This window comes from Balaenoptera borealis (assembly GCF_965194805.1).
Source record: "Balaenoptera borealis genome assembly, chromosome: X".
Lineage (NCBI taxonomy): Eukaryota > Metazoa > Chordata > Mammalia > Artiodactyla > Balaenopteridae > Balaenoptera > Balaenoptera borealis.
In genome coordinates, this window is record NC_138881.1 from 19,260,578 (window position 1) to 19,268,199 (window position 7,622).

The window sequence follows — 7,622 nt, forward strand, 5'->3', positions numbered from 1 at the left end:
AGATCTATGCACCCCTATGTTCACTGCAGTATTATTTACTAGCCAAGACATGAAAACAACCTAAATGTCCATCAACAGATGAATGGGTAAAGGAAATGGGTGAAGGTGGTCAAAGTGTCCAAACTTCCAGTTATAAAATGAATGAGTTCTGGGGATCTAATGTACAGAATGATTACAGTTAACAATACTGTATTGTATACTTGAAAGTTGCTAAGAGAGTATATCTGAAAAGTTCTTACCACACACAGAAAAATGGTAACTATGTGAGGTGACAGATGTGTTAACTAACCTTTTTGTATTAATCATTTCACAATGTATACATATATCAAATCATCACATTTTATACTGTAAACATACACAATATTCTATGTCAAATATATCTCAATCAAGTTAGAAAAATAAGGAAGTGAAAAGACAACCCATCCAGTGAGAGAAATATTTGCAAATTATTTATCTGTTAAGGGTCTAGTATCCAGAATATAAAAAGAACTCTTATAACTCAAAAATAAAAAAGACAACCCAATTTACAAATGGCAGAGGACTTGAATAGACATTTTTCTAAAGGAGATACACAGATGGCAAATCAGCACATTAAACAATGCTCAACATCATTAATCATTAGGGAACTGCAAATCAAAACTACAATGGGATACCACTTCACATCCATTAGAATAGCAATAATAATAATGATGATGATGGAAAAGAATTTGAAAAGGAATAGATACATATATGTGTAACTGAATTACTGCTGTACACTTGAAACTAACACAATATTTTAAATTAACTATACTTCAATAAAATAATAATAATAACAAAATACATGTGTTGGTGAGGATTTGGAGAAACTGGAACTCTCATACTTTGCTGGTGGGACCAGGAGCAGAGGAACCAGCCATGCATACCTGGACATCTGACTTAACAAACTGAAATAATAAATTTGTGTTATTTGAACCACTAAATTTGTGGTAATTTGATATGGTAGCAGTAGAAAATGAACACAGTGATACTACAAGACTACCAAGGCTAGGTTATAAAAAGCAGAAAGGCAGTACAATTTTGACCTGGCATGCTCCTTCTCTGGACTCATACCTTTGGAACACTGAGCAACCACATACGAAGCACGGCTGACCTGAAGCCACCTTGCTGGAGAGACCACACAGAGAGACAGATGTCCCAGCTGTTCCATTCCTAAGCTGTTGGAGTCTTCCAGTTCAGGTGACAGGCATCTCAGAGCCTGTCTTGTCCTTTGGATAAAATTTAGCCTCAGCTACCACTGGACTGAGAGACTCCTCGTGAGAACCAGCTAGCTTAGCCCAATCAACCTCCATGACTATGAGATGATGATACCATGATCGTTGTTTTATGAAGCTAAGTTTGTAGTGATCATTACACAGCCATAAAAAAAAATCCAAATGCTTCTTTAGCTTTCTGTCCCTCCACAAAGAGAGGAAATTAAAAACTTTCTCTGTATGAAGGAAGAAGGAGCTGAATCATAGAGAAGTAGACAGAAAATCACAGAATGAGGTACTGAGGCAGGCCTTCAATCCTTATTTCTCTGGCAGGGCTGAGGGAAAAACATTTCTCTGTTAGTACCTGTGCCTCACTTTTCATCTAAAGAGCAACTTTTACTTAAAGGGCAAGACAGTAAATATTTTAGGCTTCTCAGGCTAAGAAGCAAAACCAAGGCTATGATGTAGCAACTTACATAACCATTTAAGATATAACCATTTATTGGCTAAATAATATGTACTACACTTTATATTTTGTTCAAAACAGTCATGCTTTTTTGCTTCCAAATATCCTGCTACAGGCAGGCTGCTCTTCAATGGAGGCTGTGTTTCTAAGTTCTGAAATGTGAGTGCATTTGATTCCAAAGACAAGGATTGTGTGGGCTGTTATTTTAGCCATTCAGTGGGTGGCCTGCTTGTCTTTGCAGTTGTCTTCTTTGACTTGAAAGTTGCCAGATACCTCGACTCAAACTGAGCAGAAAAATGCTAAGTTGAATTTGAAACAGAAATGTTGGATTTTTCCAGTGCCTTCCCAATACTTCTGCACATGATGTCATTTCAAGCGTAGCAGAAAGAAAACTAGGTGTCAAGCCATGAGATTTGAATATAAGGCACTTTCTAGTTGCAGTGCAATGAGCATGACAGTTAACATCTCTGAGCCTCAGTTTCTGTAAACTGCTGGGATTAATATCTGCCTGCTTGCTTACTATGAGTGGTTGAAGTTCAAATGAGATAAAATATATGAAGGTGAATTGCAGCTTCAAAGTGCAAGGCACCTGCTAATTGTTATTGATGTGCCTATTACAAAGCATTTGGTCTTCCTTTCTCTGTTTCTCCCTCTCCCTTCCTCTCTCTCTCTGTTTTGAAATCTTCACTATTGTTTGTTCTGCATGGATCTGTTCTACTATTTGCTTAACTGATAAATTAATTTTGGTGGCTGCTCATCCAATATGCTCTCCTATTTTGATCTAATGTCTCCCAGTAGTGATTTTCTGGAAATAAGATGCAAAAGATGATGATCTCCAGTGGTGGAGATTGTGGATATGTGGCACATGATTGTGGAAGGTATACTGTATTACAAGCGCCTTTTGGAGTTTATGTTAGCCTTTTATCCATAAACTCATTATTTCTCAAATAATTAAGAATGCCTGCTCTTCAAGAGGCACTATGCTTGGTGCTGTAGATAAAGTAGTGGATGAGACAGACATGGTAATAGATCTTACATGCTAATGGAGAGTGTACTAGTTTCCTATTTCTGTTGTAACAAGTTACCACAAACTTACTGGCTTAAAACAACACAAACTTATCTTTCAGTTATGCAGGTCAGAAGTCTAAAATGGGTCCACCGGGCAGCATTCATTTTAGAGGCTCCAGAGAGTACCTATTTCCTTGCCCTTTCTAGCTTCTAGAAGTGGCCTTCATGCTCATGTCCCATTTCCTCTATCTTCAAAGCCAGGAATGTAACATCTTCAAATCTTTCTCTCTCTCGTTCCCTCTCCTTCCATCACCACATCACCTTCTGTCTGACTCTGACCCTCCTGCCGCCCTCTTATAGGGACCATTGTGATTACCCCGGGCCCATCTAGATAATCTCTCCAACTCAACTCAAGATCCTTAACTCAATCACATCTGCAAAGTCCCCTTTTTCATAAAAAATAACATTTACAAGTTCAGAGAATTAGGATGTGTACATCTCTAGGGGGTCATTATTCAGTCTACCACAGGGGGAGAGAGAAAGTAAGTGAACAAATATATAAGATGATTTTAGAATGTGACTTGTGTTATGAAGGCAATAAATGGGGTATTATGATAGAGCTGCACTGTCCAGTGGGGTGGCCACAAGCCACATGTGACTACTGCATTCTTTAAATGTAGCTCGTGTAACCGAGGAGGTGAATTTTAAATATTATTTCATTTAAAATAATTTAAATTCCGGTAGGCACAAATGGCTAGTGGCTACCATTTTGGACAGCACAGCTCTAGGCTTTTTAGAGGCCATAGAAGAAAATGTTCTCTCTCTTTTTCACCTACCTAAATTGTATGAACATCCATGAAAGCAGTCAGTCCCCACTGACCTTAATAGGTGGAATGAGGCTAGTCAGGTGACCAACTAGATATTTTTTCCTGAACAAGCAAAAGAGAAACATTCTCTACTACTATAGCAATCTTCCAGTTCCAACCAGAGAAAAATCCCTTTCACTAGGACACTGCTCACAATACTTCATCTTCTTCCTTATATATCCACATACTTGCCCTGGATTCATGGTGAACTGAGGCTACTTCCTCACCTCTTAACTTTGGGCTTACACCGTGTGACTCGTTTTAGCCAAGAAAGTGTTAACAGCTGTGACATAAGCACAGGCTATAAACTTACTTGCATAGCTGGGTTTAGCCTCTTGCATTCCTCTGATTGCCATGAGAACAGCCTATCCTGTGTAGCCACTGGTCCAAGGAGAACGTGGAGACGTGTGGGAACAGAAGTGAATCCAATCTACAGGCTGACACCTTGAACTTGGAGTCCATCCTAGCCCAGCTGAGGTATAGCCAATCTGCAGGTCTGTTTTAAGACACAGAATTTTGAGTCAATTTGTCACTCACCATTACTGTAGCATAGCTGACTCAGACAAAGAGAAATATAAGAAGGATTTCTCCTTTCTTGGAGTACTTTGTACATTAGCCTCCACAGTTCTTCTAAGCTCCCTCTGGATTTTACATTTAATGTCAGGGAGACCAGGCAGGGATTATTTGTTTTTGAGGCAGTTTCTGTTAGTAGTTTTAAGAATAGGGAGACCTTCAAAGTCTAAGGATTTGTGTAACAGAAATTGCACGAATCAGTGAGCAAAGCAGCTGAGTGGAATCCTTCATTTTAACAAGGTCTATTTCTGGCTTCGATGACGCAAATTTCTCCTTCCTGAACTCACCATCTTTCAAGCTTTGTTACCAGGAAAGCAAGGACAGTATCACTACCTAGCCTTCCATCTGAACTAAGTGTGATGAAAAACAAAGATGGCCAAGACTTTTTAAAAGCCCACAGTACTTTAAATTATGTGGCTTTTCTTTCAGTACCTAGAGTGGCTGAAAGTAAACCTGGCAATGCCTCTCAAATGGACATTCTCTTCTTAGTGACTGAGGGCAAGCTTAGCCACCTCTCCTGTTCTTTCTCTGTATGGCCAAAGTTGAGTGAATTTTTCTCCCTGTGATTTTTGTTGCCTCCTGAGCATTAATAATGCTGGAATAGTATTGTTCTCTCCCCCCAGGCGCATCGATTTTCCTGCTAGAATTGATGTAGTCCCACAAAGAGAACACCTCACTGTTATTATCATTTTGGATGCTCTTTTTCCCTGGCTTGGCCATTCCACTCAGCTTAATCAAAAGTAGGCTGTGTCTATGGAAGAAAAGACAGCTTTTCAGAAATGGGAAACTTCTTGACATTGAAGCATGAGAACAGGCATCTACTCACAGATTAAGGGAACCAGATTTCACAAATTTAATGTAGCAATTGATGAAGTTATCAATGCAACAGCAAACTACAGACTATAAGATTTTGAACTCTACTTGCTTCCTATGTATGTACAGGAAAAAAATCATTTCTTGTATGTTTGAGTCTGGCAACAGAGGCTAAAAATCATGATTATTGCCTATATTTTGTCTGTTTTGGATGAGGCTATTTATTCTCTGAGGAAGCTATTAAATTGGGGCGGATAATTACCAATATCGACACAGGGAAGTTTGGCTCATTCCTCTGTGCTCTTGTTGCAGTTGTTCAGCTCAGTTATATTACGCCTATTTGTGGTGTATGCCCAGAAACTTCTCCCCAGGCCAGAGGTCAGCCAGGCTATCACAGTCCTTTGGGTACAGAACTAATGGAGCATTTCTTTTCCCTGAAGCTTCATCAGGGCTGAAAGCAAGAAGGATGCATAGCGGAGTTGAATAGGAAGTTGACTCTATAAGTCAGAAAGGTCAAATCAAAGCAGATGATTAAAGTCACAAGGCCAGAAGCTGATAGTGGCAGGGATTTGATGCCAGGGAGAAGAGAAATTCACTTCCAGAAAGCACAGAATTACCCCAGACGTTTCTTGGCACAGGCAGTGTTGTCAGGGTTGGCAACTGTGCGCCTGTAGGAGTGTATTAAGAAGGAGCCATCCATGAAGGCTAGAGACGGGACCTATACTCCAAGGCTGTCTCTCCCACAGGCGGTGAGCTCCCTCAGGAAGCTCTTACTTAAGGACTCCTTATTCCTGTATTGCTTATCATATGTGAACTAAATAAATTTTGGCAGCATAAATAAATTTATAAATAAATAAATAAATAAATAAATTAATTAATTAATTAATTTTGGAAAACTAATTATCCAGATTAAGTAGATACACAATATTTTTGTTAGTGTAACGACTCAAGTAAGTCAAGTCATACAAAGAGACTATTGGGTTAGGTGAGTTAACTTTCATTTATATAGTAATTAGTTGCAATTTGTGTAATGTAAGAAGAGAAAAGACAGAATTAAAAGGGCTAAATGCACAGTTTCTGAAAGAAAAATGCCGGCCAAAGGCAGGGTTTTCTGGTACCAAACTAAGTACATATTTTCAAAAAGGCTACAGTGATTCTCTGGAGTTAGTAAAAATTGTGGCTTCTACTGCTGTGAAAAGAAGATGTACTTAAAATGTACCCTTTAGGTTCTTTTTAGAGAGAAGCACTTTGAAAGGAGAAAACACCATGTAAGCGCCAAGTCTTACTATTATCATCACTGCCATGAACACCTCCAAGCCACAAAATAAAAACAAAAATATGTTCATAAAAGAAGTCTGTTTTGGAGATGAGCTGGTGAAGAAAGTTCATTTGAGATATTCCACACACAAGCTGCCTGCATTTAGTGCCATCTCCCTGAAATCCCAAATTACTACTGTCACCACTGTGTGCAGTAAAAGTTTCAGGTAAATAAAAAGCACAGAGGGAAGAAAATGTTAAATGCTTATACCATGGTCTAATGATAACAATCCAAGAGCATTATTTACTTTCATGGTAAATCAGAGCATGAAAATAACAATATACATTCCCGTTACTGACCACTGTCACCAACCAGCATGGAACACTGGCTCTTTTTGTCTTTCCCTAAAATTGTAGAAAGTCTGAAATAAATCTTCCACACATGAATGTCCAGTCTCTTTGGCCTCCAGCTTTTCCAGAACTGCTCAAGTTCTCATGCCCATATTCATCTATACATTCCTGATATGTTTATATACACACATATCTAGAGCAGGGGTTGGCAAACTACAGCCTGTGGTCCATATGTAGTCCAAAATGCCCACTTCCTGTTTTTGTGTCTCATGAGCTAAGACTGGTTTTTACATTTCTAAATGGTTGAAAAGAAGTACAAAGAAGAATATTTCATGACAAAAATTATATGCAATTTAAATGTTGATATCCATAATAAAGTTTTATCATAACACACTCATACTCATGAGTTTATGTATCATCTATGGCTGCTTTTGCACTATAACAGAGGTAGCGAGCTGTGACAGAGACCCTATGACCCACAAAGTCAAAAATATTTGCTGTCTGGTTCCTTAGAGAAAAATTTTGCCAGCTCCTGATCTAGAGCATACTTGTTGCTCCTTTTTCAAAATTACTTTTTTGTTGAAGCATAATGTAATACTTGAATAAAGGGTAAAAGGTACAAATTCTATGAAATTTTACATAGGCATTCACCTGTGTGACCAACACACAGATAAAAGTAAAAAAGATGTCCAGCACTACAGAAAGGCTCCCTCCCAGTCAACATTCCCTCACAAAGTGATCCATTTTTTTTCTAAAGGCTTTTACCATGAATTGATTCTGCCTATTTTTGAAATTTATATAAATAGGGTAATATAGTATATATTTTTTGCCTGGTTAATTTTACTCAACACTGTGTCTGTGAAATTCACTCATGTTGTTGCATGTGGCAGTAGTTTGTTCTGTCGTATGAATATACTATAATTTATTTATATAGTCTACTCCTGTTGGATATTGGGTAGTTTTAAAATTTTTGAATATTGTGAATACTCTTGTACATGCATTTTGGTGAACATATACATTCAGTTCTCTCTAGAATGGAACTTCTGGAATGATGATGCT